The sequence below is a fragment of the Pteropus vampyrus genome, unplaced genomic scaffold (assembly GCF_000151845.1).
Source record: "Pteropus vampyrus isolate Shadow unplaced genomic scaffold, Pvam_2.0 Scaffold81, whole genome shotgun sequence".
NCBI classification, from domain to species: Eukaryota; Metazoa; Chordata; class Mammalia; order Chiroptera; family Pteropodidae; genus Pteropus; species Pteropus vampyrus.
This window is the reverse complement of record NW_011888862.1, coordinates 7,870,174-7,886,107: the sequence shown is the minus strand read 5'-3', so window position 1 is coordinate 7,886,107 and position 15,934 is coordinate 7,870,174. Positions and strand designations below refer to the sequence as shown.

Below are 15,934 nucleotides of genomic sequence, written 5' to 3'. Positions count from 1 at the left end.
AAGCGATGAGAATGATTCTCAAGTCAACTTCATCCTGGGCTGATTGATGACAGCAGAGTTGGCCAGCTAATTTTGGAATGAAAAAATGATGTAGGGGAGGAAATTCCACTTCGAGTTGCTTGTGAACTGTCTGAGTTAGCTGGCATTATGAGTGGATGGATGAGCATGCCCATCTGGATGGGGAGGGTCCTCTGATCTGGAGGCACTTTGGGAATTTATCCCTAGTGGAGATGCAAAGCCCATTTGGCAGGGGGCCCACTCACCTACTAACCTTTTCCCTGAAAAACCTACCTCAATTTATTAAATTTTTACAAATTGTGCTTTTTTGCCTCCTATTGAAGAAATCTTTGCCAAACTCAAGATCACTAAGATTTTCCCCTATGCTTACTTATAAAAATTTACGGTTTTAGTTCTTCCATTTAGGTCTATGATCCATTTTGAGTTCATTTTTTGTATATTCACTTCTTATAGAGCTATTTAGCTTTCCCTCTTCCATTATTTTACTGTAATTTCTAAGTTGCTTATTCATCACTTAGAGTTTTACCTAATTTTTGCTACCTTTGTATTCATTCATTCACCATTCACTCATTCATTCATTCATTCATTCATATCAAGCTCCAAATAAAAAAGGACAGGAGACCAACTGAGGTACATGTGAGGTGAGGCCCAAAGTCTAGATGAATTATATAATCCATATGTGGATAAATTAACCAATCTCTGGATTGGTTAGCTCTGCTAATTTGCATTGGCTCTTTGTCAACAAGAAGACCTATCTGCCTTATGTGTTGCCTCCATTACCAAGTATAAAAACTCACCGTAGATTGGGAGAACAATTTTAAGTGGTATTGCTACCTGAGAAGCCATCTGTTGAGAGGGCAATTGTGCCTGCAGATGTTAGCCATCTGAGACATTGTTTTGGCCATTGGGGCCTCTGTATCAGCTGTCTTTACACATGTCGTCTCTGAGAGATGGGCATCATCTCTGTAGAGTGGGAACTATTATCCACGGTTTATGCAACCTTAGTCTTGGAGAGGGTGGGGGCACCCAAGAGCCAAACTCGTTCCTATTATCTGCCAGTCTCTGCACTTGGAGAAATGATGCTGGACTCCCTCTGGGGGGCGCAATCTTTGTTGGTCTCCTATCGTTGTGTGGTTTACCCACTGAAGTCCCTGATGGCCTTGAGACCTGTAGGCCACTCTCCCTGTGCCTGACCACGGACCAGCACTTTGTGGTTTTTGTGCTGCAGGCCTCAGGTTAACCAAAATCAGCTTGCTGTGTGTGGCCCTGTTATTTTAAGTACTGGTAGAGCGGAAGTTCCTTTAATATAACTTTAGTGACCTTCCAGGGCTGCCGGGTCTGACTTCTCCAACACTCGATCTGGGGTGCTCTTTTTTTGATCCCTGTTCCTTTCTTTCAGTGGAGGCCATAGTGGAGTTTGACTACCAGGCCCAGCACGACGATGAGCTGACAATCAGCGTGGGTGAGATCATCACCAACATCAGGAAGGAGGATGGAGGCTGGTGGGAGGGACAGATCAACGGCAGGAGAGGTTTGTTCCCTGACAACTTTGTAAGAGTGAGTACAAAGCGAAACCCTTTTCCTGTCTCCTGTGTGGGCTCTACTGACCAAAGCTGTGGGGGCACTGGAAGAATTTCATGGGCTCTTTTAGGGGACGAGCCTCTTGTGTGCCATCAAGAAGAGCATGTATAGCTTTGCCCTAGATATCTAGAAATACCTATTTTGAAGTCACTTTCTGAAGGTCAGAATGTTCTCTTTCCAAACTGTGTGCCACTTAGAAAATGCTGGAAAAATATAAAGCTCGTTAAATTGATTCATTATGTATTTGTTTATTTGCTTTGATGGTTTAAAAGGATTTTACTCTTTTCCATTCCATTCAAAATGGGAGTGAAACTAGTTTTGACCACTTAAGTAGCAATTGAACTAAATGCAGAATTTCAATCATACTATGTTTTTTTTTACTTTTGTATTCATGTTGCCTTTTTGATAGGAGCAATAATATTTTCCTCTCCTTCATTTTGGCCATGGAGCATTGAATAAAATCGATTTTTTTTTCCAGTAAAGTTTTGAAAATTATGCCCTTTGCTGAAGTCATCTAGGGGTTAATTATAAAAAAAATGTAGCTTATTCATGTTAAGGACTCTAAAACAAAACAAACAAACAAAACCAAACAAAACAGACTCACGGAAATAGAGGCCAAGGGGATGGTTACCAGAGGGGAGGGGGTGGGAGGATGAGTGAAAAAGGCAAAGGGGAATATAGTCAATAATATTGTGATAAATGTGCCTGGTGACAGATTATTACTAGAATTAGTGGGGTGATCACATTGTAAGGCGTAAAAATGTTGAATCACTATATTGTACACTTGAAACTAATATAACCAATGTAATATTAGATGCCAGCTATACTTTAAAAAGTAAAAAAAAAAAAAATTACATACCACACAGCTGTAAATAATAGTTGAAATCGGGTAAAAAAGAGGATCATCTGGAGGCCGTTCCCTGTGGGAAATACCAAGGTCTAAAAAGTCCTTGTACCATAAACTCTACACTAGAGAACACTGGATTGTTCTCAGTGGGAAGGGCTGTGTGCAGATATCCCCCAGGGCTCCTGCTGTAGTTTCAGCAATAATAGACCATGACTAAGACTTGAGGCTGTGGGGGCAGGTGGTGTGGGGAACACAGGCCCAGAGAAGCAGGTGCTCCCCTCAAAGAGCCTTGAGGGCTACATGAGACGGTTTTATGGAAAGGGGTTGTTGAATGAAAAACAGTGATGTGTTTCAGGCTTTCATCCCCTGGGCCCGCTACCTGGACCCTGCCCTCAGTCTAGAGCGAATGAGAAGCCAGTTTGATCTTTCTTCAGGATCTTGCCTTAAAGGATTCTGATAACATTTCTTCTCTTCCTTCTCCTTCTTTTCCATCTTCTTCTTTTTCTCCTCTACCTCCCATTCCTCTTCCCCCTCCCCCCTCCTGCTTCTCCTCCTCCTCTGCAGAAAGCTGGGGAGAGTTCTGTTGGTAACATGCTGATAAACCTTGCTTTCTGTAAAAGATTGTGGGAGTCTAGACAGTTTTTTTCTTTGACTACAGTTGAACCTGGCAGCTCTCTCCCATTTTAAGAGTAGGAAAGCATTACATCTGGGCCACCACAGATTAACTCTGTCGATGTGTAAACGGGATGAATTCTTTTGCCCTTTTAAACAAAAACCCCAATTTTGGGGCAAGGAGTGTCCTTGCAGTTGGGCCAAATTCTGGTGTGGAAGGAGAGTTTTACCAGATAAAAGGAGGTGAAGATGAAGGAGGAAGGAATGAGAGAGGAGGAATGTGGGAAAGATAAAGGAGGGTCTGGGAAAGAAAGACGAGGACTCTGGGAAGGAGGGGAAGACTGTGGGAAAGAGAAAGAGATAGGAAAGAAGAGGAGGACCCTGGGAAGGAGAAGGGACTCCAGTGTTGGCTCCAGTTTTGACAGTAGGCACTATTTTGAAAGCCTTTAACGTGTCCTGTTGGCTTAGCGCCCCCTCATTCCAAACCACAAATCCACAGACTCAGCGAACTCCTGAGCTGGACTTTGCTCAGAGCCTAAGGCAGTGTGGCCGCTGTAAGCATTCGTGGAGGGCAGTGGGCACCAGGGCAGGACGGCACAGTGCAGGAAGAGCTCATGCAGGCTTGCTCGGGGAGTGCTGGGGAACAGAGGGGCTCCTCACTGTCAAATGGGGGCCTCTCTCAACCTTTCTCCACCTGTTTGGCCTTGGGCCACCACAGCAGGCTCCTGCCCCATGGCTTCCATGGGCTTTGGTTCAAGGATAGGCTGGTGGGAAATGGCAGGGAGAAAGGAAGGCCAGCCAGATTAGGGGTTATCCTGCTGGCTTCCTGCCCTGGGGTTACCTCAAGATGGCTGTGTCCCTCGACCAGATGGTGGCTGCTCCTGTTATGTCCCCTTCTTCCATGCTCCTTTGCCCTCATCCCTGCAGGCCCCAGGGCGCCCATGTTTCTAGCCCTGGTTCCTGCCTCAGAATTTCTCTGTACCTCACATACTTTGTAAAAGTCTCTTTATTAATCCTACTTCACATTACCTAATTCAAGTAGGCCATCTGTTCCCTTTTTTGAGCCTGACTACCTCTTTAGGCCACTCCAAAGATTAAAGGAGACAGTGCACGGAAATCACTTAGCACGTGGCTGGCCACCTACCAAGTGTGCCACCGTCCCCTCTCCTCTGCCCAGAGAGCCCCTACTCTTCTTAATCACTTGTCATCTCATCTCAGCTAGAGCACTTCCAAGGAGAAGTTGTGCTCTTTGGAGTGCTTGTTTCTCCCAGGCCAGAAAGGCTGTGGCAGGAACGGCTGGGGCCACACCACTTGTGGCTGTCACATTTGGCAGAAAAAGAAACTTCTATTCCTTCAGATCGCTGAGTCTATTTTCAAGTCTTCACCCACTGGGAATGTTTTAGGCCTATTATTGAAAATCTACTAGACGGATGCACTGGAGTTTAACAATAACAAAAACTGCCGTAGAGAGTTCTAGAAGCTGAAAATACATCTTTAAGTAATAATCACATTGGCATAAGTTCACAGTTTTGGAAGTGGTTTACACATGCCTTATTTAGCTAAGAATAATTTGTCCCCAGATTGAATTGTGAAATCCATTGTTTATTTGTGTGCCTTTCTGCCAGCGTTAACACTGTCAGAGAGCCTGCCTTAAGCATTTTCTTGATTCGTTTGTCGGAACCTTAGTGTCCCAATTGAGCATGGGCCCCCAAAATGTTGGGATTCAGTATCCACCCTCAACTCTATATTGTCTCAGTTTCTCAAAAGAAAATTGCAAACCATTTTCACCTCCTCATTGTTAAGAAAAATGCCCGGGCTTCACCAGCTCTCGGGCTGAGATTTGTTGATACACATAAATGTACTCAACTAAGCCTCATGGCCTTCTGGATTTGTCCCTCTTTCTTTTATTTAGTTCTTATTTATTTACTATACATGTGGAAGAAGAGTTTTTTAAAATCCCACTTTCCTTCTCTCTACTTCTCTCTCCACTCGCTTCTTTTAGGATACATTTTTTCTTTATCCCTCTTCTTTTTAAAACATGTATTCATTTTTCAGGCGAAATTTACATAGAGTAAAATGCTAAAGTTGTACTTCTATGGCTTGATGATTTTTTTATGTAAGTGTGCAGCTCTGTAACCGTCATCCAGATCAGCGCTATTTCTATCCCTTGCGCCATTTCCCAGTCATTCTCCTTCCCATAGGTAAACCATCATGATAAATTAGTTTTGCCTGTACATTAATTTCATATAAATAGAACCATATAGGATGTGCTCTTTTATATATGGCTTCTTTTGCTCAACAACATGCCGTGTATATCAACACTTTTTCTTGCTGTATAGATCTAATTTTATGAATGTGCCATAATTTGTTTATCCATCCTGCTGTTGAGAGACATTGGGTTATTTCCAGTTTGGATATTTTATGAATATAGGCTTTGAACATTCTTGTATAATTCTTATGGACATGGGCACTGTTTCTCTTGTATACATACATGTAGGAGTGAAATGGCTACCCTTGCCCAGTTTCAATGTATATGTGTTTTGTTGTTGTTGTTTAAAGCTGTGACCTCTGTGGAATGGGGGGAGGTGTCAGACCTGTGCTGGAGCCTCATTTGTGCCACACTAACCAACTGAGCTCATAGCCTAAATCTGGTTGTCTTCGAGTAACTGCCTTATGAGCATGGTTTCTGAGGGGTCTTGGGGCACAGAACTCAGTCTCACAGGGACCATTTGATTGTCCAGCCCAGGAACTATCAAAGACTCATTTCTTAAATTGTTAAAAACTTACAAATAGCATGTGTCAAAGTTTTATTGAACCCATTTAATGAGGGAATCAGCAGAATAACAAAACTGATTCAGTGAGACCATGAGAAACTGAGTAACAACGCAGTGGAAAAGGGAATGTTCAAAGAAGGTTGCCGTGTTAGATTCCAAACAGATTCGTGTCTTAGAGGACAATGAAATCTTAACCTCTGGGATTATTATTTCTACTAGAAAAGATAAAAAGGAAGACACATACCTTATTGTTTCCCTACATGTTGTCTTTTGACTTCTATAGAGTTGTAAAATGTCCTAATAAAGTGTTAGTTAAATCAAGTTACATTTCCAGAGAGAATCAGAAGACCCTGGGGTGGGGGGTGCTTATCAGGAAATGCATCAGAATGATATTGAAAGGTCACACACAGAGCATCATTTTCTGTCTGAGTTCCAACTTTTGGATATTTTTTCTGAACAGACTACAATGGATGATAATATAGGGTCCAATACTAGGAGGTACTAGGATGAAAAATTCAAAATCATTTACTTAAAAAAAATGACTGCCTTTCTGGGACCTGGAACTGCCACGTAAAATAGAAAAACAGCTGCCTATTAAAGGCTCTTTCTTAGGGGTTCATTTGCCCCATGTTGGATTGAATTACTGTTGTCTTCCTTTCAGAATCTTATCTTCAGATCCAAACAACAGAGTGCTTTAGTCCGGCAAAGGATTGATGAGCAGCCTTTTTTTGGGTTCTCCTGACATTATTCACAGATGTGCATTTTTTTAATGGCCAGCCGAAGGAATTTACAAAAGAAAAAGTCTCAAAACTATAGTTCGGGCCGACATGCGTGTATCTGGCTACTTTGGGAGGGACCTTGGGTGAAACGCAGTGGGACCCAGGCTCTCGACAACTTGGCGTTCACAAACAGACATGTAGAAAAGCAGGAAGCTGCGGTAGGGGTTAAAAGAATGTGCTTGTTGATCTTTGAATTGATCTGACAGTGTCTGTGAGGAAGTGAGCTGTGCTCTCTGCCTGTTGCTGTGTGTCAAAGTACATTTTACACAGGCCTTGCCATTGAAGGCCAAGATGGGTTTACTTGTAGCTTGCACATCTTATGCTGAGTGTAACAGTTTTTAGCTTGGTTTCCTGTTGCCTCAGCTTTCATTTGCTAGGTGTTTGAGATCTCTCTTTGGCATATCCAGAGCCTTTTTTTTGTATTTGCTTAAAGTGTTTGGTGAATATGGTTGTCGTTTTATAATCAACGAGGCGAGAGGCCAGGATTTTGCATACTTGTACCACTCTGAGATAAAGCTCAATTACTTTGCTGTTTTTGATTTAAGAAAAGAACCCAAATTTACTTCAACAAGTGGCATAGAGATTTCCAAGTTGCGATTCTATATTCAGAGACCCCGAATTGGGTCTCTTTGATCAAATTTCACTTAAAAAAATTTCCAACCCAAGGGTCATTTATTTTGTGAGTTATATGGAAGATTGTTTTCAAAATACTCATCTCTCTTGAAAAGATAGCAGGAATTTTTCCAGGCGTGTTGCTTAATGTGGGAGAGCCTCTTCTTGCTCATAACATCTATTGGTGATGTGCTTGGGTGTGTGAGGTCTGTTATACTCATCGAGGGAGCATTTACTGGATGTATGCTGTGTGCTAGGCACCGGAAGCTATAAGCATAAATGAGACACATTCAGTGGAATGTTATCACAAATGGAACTTCTTCCACAGGATGACAGTTTTAGCTCCTGTGACCTGGCTTTTGGTCATTCCGTGCTCTGGAGAGCATGCGTTAAACATTGTTCTACAAAGATGTTTCTGATTAACATGCCACTTGAGAAGGTTTTGGCTGGCTTCATCAGGCAGCTCTGTTAGAATATGCTAAATGAACCTACAGTTATCTTTTGGCCCTGATTGCTGTTAGTCTATGGCATAATAATGGCTACATTGTATTCGAGGCTTATGGGCTGATTGGCATTGTGTATATAATCTGCCTGTGTCTATCTGTGTACAGTGACTAAAATTTATTGAGCATTTACTGTATGCCAGGCAGGAAGCGCTAAGCCCTTCACATGCTTTATCTCATTAAATCCTTATACAACCCAATGGCATAGATACTGTTTTTATTGTGCCCATTTTTCAGAAGAGATAACTGAGGCATCTTAAGGTAAAAAGACTCACCTGTGGTCACACAAGCTAATGAGGAGTAGAGAGAGCACTGGAACCCGGGCAGGCTGGCTCTGGAACCTGAGCTCAAGTAGGCAGAATTTTCCAGGTGTCTAAATTGTCCTGAAGGGATTAAGACCCTTACTATTATTGCCTGCTGCATTACGCCTTCCTTCCATGAGCATCCAGTCGTTATTTTGTATACACGTACCACTCTGAGATAAGACTCACAGTTATTTTGCTATTTATGTTTTAAGAAGGAATCACAACTTAAACAAATGACATAAAGTAGAGATTTCCATGTTGCTCTTCTATATTCATGGTGGCTAACTTATTTTCTGAATTTTAAAGGATTCTCCTTAGAAATCAGCTATTTCAACTTAAAAGAGTAACCATTGCCTAGATTTATGGGCTTTTCCTGTTTTTCCTAAAAATTCTGAAAGCAAGGTGATTTGGGAAATATTTTATTAATTTGTAAGGACACTTATTATTTTGCAGTGTTTAGGATATGCTTTTCAGAAAGAGCTTGACTTTTTTCTATCAGTGGTAAGTAATCCAGTGTTTGACTATCTAGTTGTTCCCCAGCCACGGGAGCCTTGAAAGCAACCAATTCCAGCTCAAATTATTCTTTCGACTTTGAACAAATAGGTTTCTTTTTTTAGAAAACAAAATCCTGAAACTAATAACTGGAACCTATTAGAAGCCGTTGTGAGAAATGTTACTCCAAGAAGGGTCCGGAGTAATTAAGGACAGGTATGTTGCCAGTGAGAACCCACACCATTTGGCAGATTCCTCAGGTTTTGTCACTGTTGCGGAGCAGGAAGCATGTGTGAGGAAGGTGTCTTGTGACTCAGGGAGAACAGTCCCCTGACCGAGTTGATCTTGGTGATTATGCATAATGGAGTCTTATTTTCTTAATGACAGGATTATCGAATCTGAGCTTAGAAAGGAACTTTGAAATCATGTGTTTCAACCCCCAGCTTTCTAGCAGATCAAAATCTAAACCAACTAGGATGTTGCTGTGATCATTATTGGATATTTAATCTTGTGAAGTGTAGGGGTCCCCTAGGGCACTCTCTCCATCCTGGCCCTGCTCCAGGCGCACTGCATAGTCAGAATTTTGGAGCGGAGGCAGGAGTTGGGATAGAGGTCTTAGAATATTTGTTAACATTCAGGTGATGATGCTTCTTGATAAAGCTTGGGCACTCCTTTGGCAACATGATCTTTTTAAATCTCTTTTCTCAAGCACATGGATTGGTAGCCTGTGACCTGTAGTTCTACATTTGAAAATATTATTAGTTCTAAAGTACATATACACACACAATCATGCTGGAAATTGTAACAAATGTTTACTACAAATACGTAAACAATATAGCAATATATAAATATTGCTCAATCTGAGTCCATTAGAATTAATCATTCTAATTGCAGAACCTCTGGACTAAATAATGAATTCCATCCTGCCCTCTACCCAGTAATAGTGAGTGAGGTGGACAGAATTTCTAGGGATGATCCCCAAGATTGTACTTCCAAATCTCCAGAACCTGTGAATGTGATGAGTTTTCATTCCAGTAAGTGTGTTATATGGCTCGGTTGACTTTTAAAAAGGGAGGGCCTAATCTTATCACATGAGCCTTTAAAAACAGAGAACTTCCTCTGGCTAATGGTAGAATAGGAAGTCAGAGTGATTCAAAGCTTGAGAAGGACTGAATGCTTTGAAGATGGAGGAGTTGCATGAGAAGGAATAGGGTGATTTTATTGGAGTAGAGAGTAGACCTTGGCTGCAAAGAATTGAATTCTGCCAACAACCTGAGTGAGCTTGGAAGTGGATTATTCTCCCAAGGCTCTAGATAAGAGTCTAGCCTGGTTGACATTGTGATATGTAAGACCCTTGTAAGACCCTGAGCGGAGAATCCAGTTGAGCCTACCTGGACTTCTGACTCCCAGAACTGTGAGATAATAAATAGATATTGTTTTAAGCTATTGAGCATACAGCTTAAAATACAGATAGCTAATGGCCTAGAACAGCACTCTCCTTCCCTACTGGCAGGTTGTCAGTAGAGACTGAGTAGGGAATCTGGAATTTTATATCCTACTTGGTGGCACCAGACAACCTATGGCAGGTCTCCCCTCATCTGCTGGCGAGTTGTTAGTGGTGACCAAATGGGGAATCTGGACTTCCACGCTCCTGCCCCTGGCTCAGCAGTAGTAAGTAGCCCCCCTCACGCATCCCACTAGAGAGTGGGGAAGATCTTGCAGAGGAGGGAGCTGGAGAAAGTCATTAAAGCTGCATAGGAAGTCCTTGGCAAACTCCTGACCGACCCATACATGAATCTGACTAGAATGAAAATGCCAAGAAGCTTGAGAATAGAAATTGCGGTGTGGACTACCACCCAGGTTTTCAGCGTGACTTCTAGGGAACACAAATGAAAAAGACCAGAATAGCAGTGCAAGGGCTCTGGAAACTAAACTGTCATTGAAATCACAGCCCACAAAAGTAGCTCAGGACCTGCACGCTTAATCTAAATAGGGTGACTACCTGCTAAAATTTAACTAGGATCTAGAGCCTTATAATATAATAGCCCAAATGCCTAGGACACAATAAAAAAAAAAATCACTTGTCATACTGAGAACCAGGAGACTCACATCTTAACTGAAAAGGCAATCAACAGATGCTAATATCAAGAAGACTCGGATGTTGAAATTATCTGATAAAGATTTTAAAGCAGCCATAAAAATGCTTTAGTGAGCAACTAAAAACACTTTAAACAAATGAAAAATTAGAAAATCTTAGCAAATAAATAGAAGATATTAAAAAATGGAAATTATAGAACTGGAAAATAAAATCATATAATAAGTTCATTGGATGAGCTTAGTAATAGATTAGAGATGACAGAGGAAAGAATCAGTGAAGTTGAGGACAGATCAATAACATTTACCCAGTCTGAACAAGAGATAGAAAATAGTCTGGGGAAAAAAATGAACAGAGCCTCAGAGACCTATGGTAATATAACATAAGGTCTAACATTTGTATCATTGGAGTCCCAGAAGGAGAAGAGTATGGAAGTAAAAAGTATTCAAAGAAATAATGGCTGTAAACTTCCCAAATTGGGAAAAGGGATAAACCTTCAGAATCAAGAAGCTGAGCAAAATTCAAACACGATAAACTTGAAGAAATCTATTTCAAGACGCATCATAATCAAACTTCTAAAAACTAAAGACAAAGAAAAAACAGAAACAATACATTACCTATAGGGGAAGAATGATTTGAGTGAGAGTGTATTTCTCATATGAAATCATAGAGTCCAGAAGGAAGTGCACAGAATTTTCAAGTGCTGAAAGAAAAGAAGGGTCAACTCCGAATTTTATACCTAGTGAAAATATCCTTCAGGAATGAAGAGAAAATAAAAACATTCTCAGATGAAGTAAACCAGAGAATTTGTCAATAGCAGGCCTACCCTTAAATAATGGCTAAAGCAAGTTCTGTAAACAGAAAAGGAAATGATAACTGAAGGAGGCTTGGAACTTAGAAAAGAAAAAACCGTGGATGGGTAAAAATAGGGGTATGTATAATAGCTGACTTTATCTTCATTAGCTTTTAAAATTATTTTTGATGGTTGAAGTATAAGTTATAGCATCATCTGGTGTGGTGTTCAATGTATGTAGAGATAATATGTGAGAAAATTATATTTAAAAAGTGGGAAGAGTATAAAAGGACCTCAATGGAAGTAAGGTTTCTACACTTCACTTGAAATGAGAAAACATCGATACCAGTAGTCTGTGATAAGTTGTGTATATATATTGTAATAACTTTAAAAAATCTAAAAACCACTAAACATATAATTAAAATTAAAAAACACCAAAAATATACAGTGAAACATACTCAAAAAGACTGGATAAATCAAAATGGGCTTTTAAGAAATGTTCATGTAACTCACAAGAAGGCAAGAAAAAGGGAAAAGAGGAATGATAAACAGGGGATTAAGAGAAAACAAATAATACAATGCCAGACTTAAGCCCTAACGTATTAATAATTACTTTAGGTATAAATGGTCTAAATAGAGCAATGGAAAGACAGAGATAACCGAACGGGTAAAACATGTGACTCAACTATGTGTTATCTACAAGAAACTCACTTCAAATGTATTGATATAGGTAGATTCAAAGGATAGAAAAAGATATACTGTGCAAACATTAATGTTAGAAAGGCAGGAGTGGCTATATATAATATTAGATACAGTAGACTAAAGAGCAGAAAAAAAAAAAAACTACCTGAGACAAAGAACATTGCACAATGATAAAATCGTCATTCCACCAAGAAAACAGAGCAATCCTAAATATGTATGCACCCAACAACAGAGCTCCAAAATACATGAAACAAAATCTGATAGACTTGAAAGAGATACATCCACAATTATAATTAGGAACTTCAACATCACCCTTTCAACATTTCAAAGAACTATAATAGGATATTAGCAAGGATATAGAATATCTGAACAACATCATCAACCAGGCAGTTCTAATTTATGTTTATAGAACATTCCACCCACAAACAGAATAAAACACATCCTTTTCAATTACCCATGAAATATTTACCAAGTAGACCATACCCTGGGTCATAAAACTAATCTCAATATATTTAAAGGAATGGAAATAATATAGGGTATGTTCTCTCACCATAATGTGATTAAACTGGAATTCAATAACAGAAAGATAACGAGAAAATCTCCAAATACTTGGGAATTAAATAACACACTTCTGAATAATTCTATGGATCACAGAGGAAGTCTCAAAGGAAATTAAAAAAAATACATCAAACCGAATGAAAATGAACATACAACATATTAAATTTTGGGGGACACAGCTAAAGCTCCGCCAAGAGGAAAATTTGTTGAAGTAAAGGTTTACATCAGAATGGAAGAAAGGTCTCAAGTCGATAATCTAAGCTCCACCTCGAGAAACTAGAAAAAGTAAAGAGAAATAACCAAAAAACCAAAGGAAGCAGAAGAAAGGAAATAACGAAGATAAGAGCAGGAATCATCGAAGTTGAAAACAGAAAAACAACAGGGAAAATCAATGATAAAGCTGGCTCTTTAAAAAGATCAATAAAATGGATAAACCGTTAGGAAGGCCGACAAAGATGAAGAAGAAGACACAAATTCCAAAATTAGGAATAAAACAGGGACTATCACTACAAGTCCTGCAGCTATTAAAAGGATATTAAGAGAATGCTGCAAAGAATTCTACACACATACGTTTAACAATTTAAATGAAATGGACCAATTCCTTGAAAACCACAAACTACTAAAACTCACCCAAGACGAAATAGATAATCTCATTTTCCTATGACTATTAAGGAAATTGAATTCATAATTTAAAAGCTTCCAAAAAAAGAAATCTCTAAGCCTAGAGTGTTTCACTGGAGATTTCCACCAAACATTTAAAGAATTAGCACCAATTCTACAGAAATCTCTTGCAGAAAATAGGAGGGAATGCCTCCTAAATCATTTTATGAGGCTAGCATTACATGGATGCCAAAACCAGACAGACAGTACAAAAAAAAAAAAAACCCTATAGACCAGTATCCCTCAAGAGCATAGATACAGAAATCCTCAGCAAAGTAATAGCAAAACAAATCTAGCAACATATAAAAAGTCATGTACCATGTACACTTGTTTATTCTCAGTATGAAGGAAATCTGTTAACATAACCCACTATATCAACAGGCTATGGGAGAAAGAATAGTCACAGAATCATATCAATTGATGCAGAAAAAAACACGTGACAAAATTCAACAGCCATTTATGACAATAACTCTCAGTAAAGTAGGAATAAAGGGGAATTTCCCCAGCTTCATAAGGAGCATCTACAAAAAACCTACAGTTAACATATTAAATGGTGAAGATCTGAATGCTTTCCTCCTGAGAATGGGAACAAGGCAAGGATATCTGCTCTCACCAGTCTTAACATAGCACTAGAAATCCTAGTCAATACAATGTTGAGAAAAAAAATACAAGGCATATGAATTGGAAAGGAAAAATAAAACTGTCCCTTTTTGGAGATGACATGATTCTCTACATTGAAAATCTCAAGAATCTACAAAATAACACTGGAACTAATAAGTGAGTATGCTCAACTGATATCCCCAACAAATATGCCCCACTGATTTTTGACAAAAGGGCACAAGCAATTCAGTGGAGGAAGTATATAGCCTTTTCAACAAATGGTGCTGGAGCAAGTGAACATCCATAGGCCAAAACAAAAACAAAAACAAAAACAAAAACAAAAACAAAAAACAAAACCTCGGCATAAACCTTTTACCTTATAAACATTATCTCAGAATGGATCATGGATTTAAGTGTAAAACATAAAACTATAAAAGTTTTAGAGTTAAACAGAAGGAAATCTTTAGGGTGTAGGCCTAGGTGAAGAGTTCTTAGACATCACACCAAAAGAACATTAAAGAAAAAATTGATTGATTAGACTTCTTCAGAATTAAAAACTTTGGCTCTGTGAAAAACCCTGTGAGGAGGATGAAAAGAGAAGTTACAGACTGGGAAAATATTTGCTAAACACATGTCTGACAAAGAACTTGTATTTAGAATGTATGAAGAACTCTCAAAATACAATAGTGAGAAGCCGAAAAATCAAATTAAAAATAGGTAAAAGACATGAACAGAAATTTCACCAAAGAGGATAAACGGATGGAAAATAAGCATATGAAAAGATATTCCACATCATTAGCTATTAGAGAAATGCAAATTAAAGCCAGAATGAGATAGTACCATGTATCATCTATTAAAGTGGGCATTGGAATGGCTAAAGAAAAGTACTGATAACACCAAATGCTGGCGAGGATGTAGAGAAACTGATTCTCTTGTGCATTGCTGGTGGGAATGTAAAGTGGTTCAGCCACTCTGCAAAATATTAGCAGTTTCTTTAAAGCTCATTATGCATTTGCCGTATGACCCCACAATTGTACTCTTGGACATTCATCCTAGAGATGTAAAAATGTGTATCCACATAAAATTGTGTACAGGAATGGTAATAGCAGCTTTATTTGTAATAGCTCAAAATTAGAAACAACCTAAATGTCTTTCAGTAGGTGAATGGTTACACACACTCTGGTCCATCCATACAATGAAATACTACTCAGCAATAACAAGGAATGAATACAAGGAACAACTTGGATGGATCCCAAGGTCATTGTGCTTTATGAATAAAACCAGTTTCAAATGTTATATACTGTATGATTCCATTTATATTAAATTCTCAAAATGAGAAAACAGTAGTGTTGGAAGACAGATTACTGGTTACCAAGGGACAGTGGCAGAGGAGGGGAGGACTGGTGGGACTATAAAAGAGTAGCACAAGGGAGTTCTTTTGTGGAGATGGAACAGTTCTGTATCTTGACTTTTGATTCTGATGGTGGTTATGCAAATCTGTACATTGGATCAAATTGCATAGAGTTACACACACACACACACACACACACACACACACACAAATCAGTGCATAGAGAAATTGATGAGACCTGAATAAAATCTGTAGTGTAGCTAACAGTATTGTACCAATGTCACTTTCTTTGTTTTGATATTATACTGTAGTCATATAAGATATCATCACTGGAGGAAGCTGGGTGAAAGGTTCACGGGACTCTATCCACTGTTTTTGTAAGTTCCCATGAGTATATAATTATTTCAAAATAAAAAGTAAAAAAAAAAAAAAAAAAAAGAATGTCACTGGATTTCAACCTTGGTTGCACGTGAGTATCACCTGGGGAGCTTTAAAATATTCCGACGTACAGTCTGTACATCTATATCTCTGGTCATGGGTCCCAGCACTGGTTTGTCTAAGGATTCCTGATTCTTGTTATTGTTTTTCATTACATTAAAAAAGCCACTTTCCCATCTACCACAGTTTTCTATCCTGTCCTGGATGTTCCGGT

At 39.2% G+C, this 15,934-nt stretch overlaps 1 protein-coding gene across 2 annotated transcripts in view; it reads left to right on the top strand.

The window, feature by feature from the left end:
* The first annotated feature begins 1,402 nt into the window (after positions 1 to 1,402).
* SH3KBP1 (SH3 domain containing kinase binding protein 1) overlaps positions 1,403 to 15,934 on the top strand; it is a 267,401-nt gene continuing 252,869 nt past the window's right edge. The window contains exon 1 of one of the 2 annotated variants that reach the window (XM_023532336.1): positions 1,403 to 1,575. The gene's annotated coding sequence lies outside the window, so the exon portion shown is untranslated. The remainder of the gene's footprint in view (positions 1,576 to 15,934) is intronic. The other variant, XM_011363025.2, reaches the window with a different exon arrangement.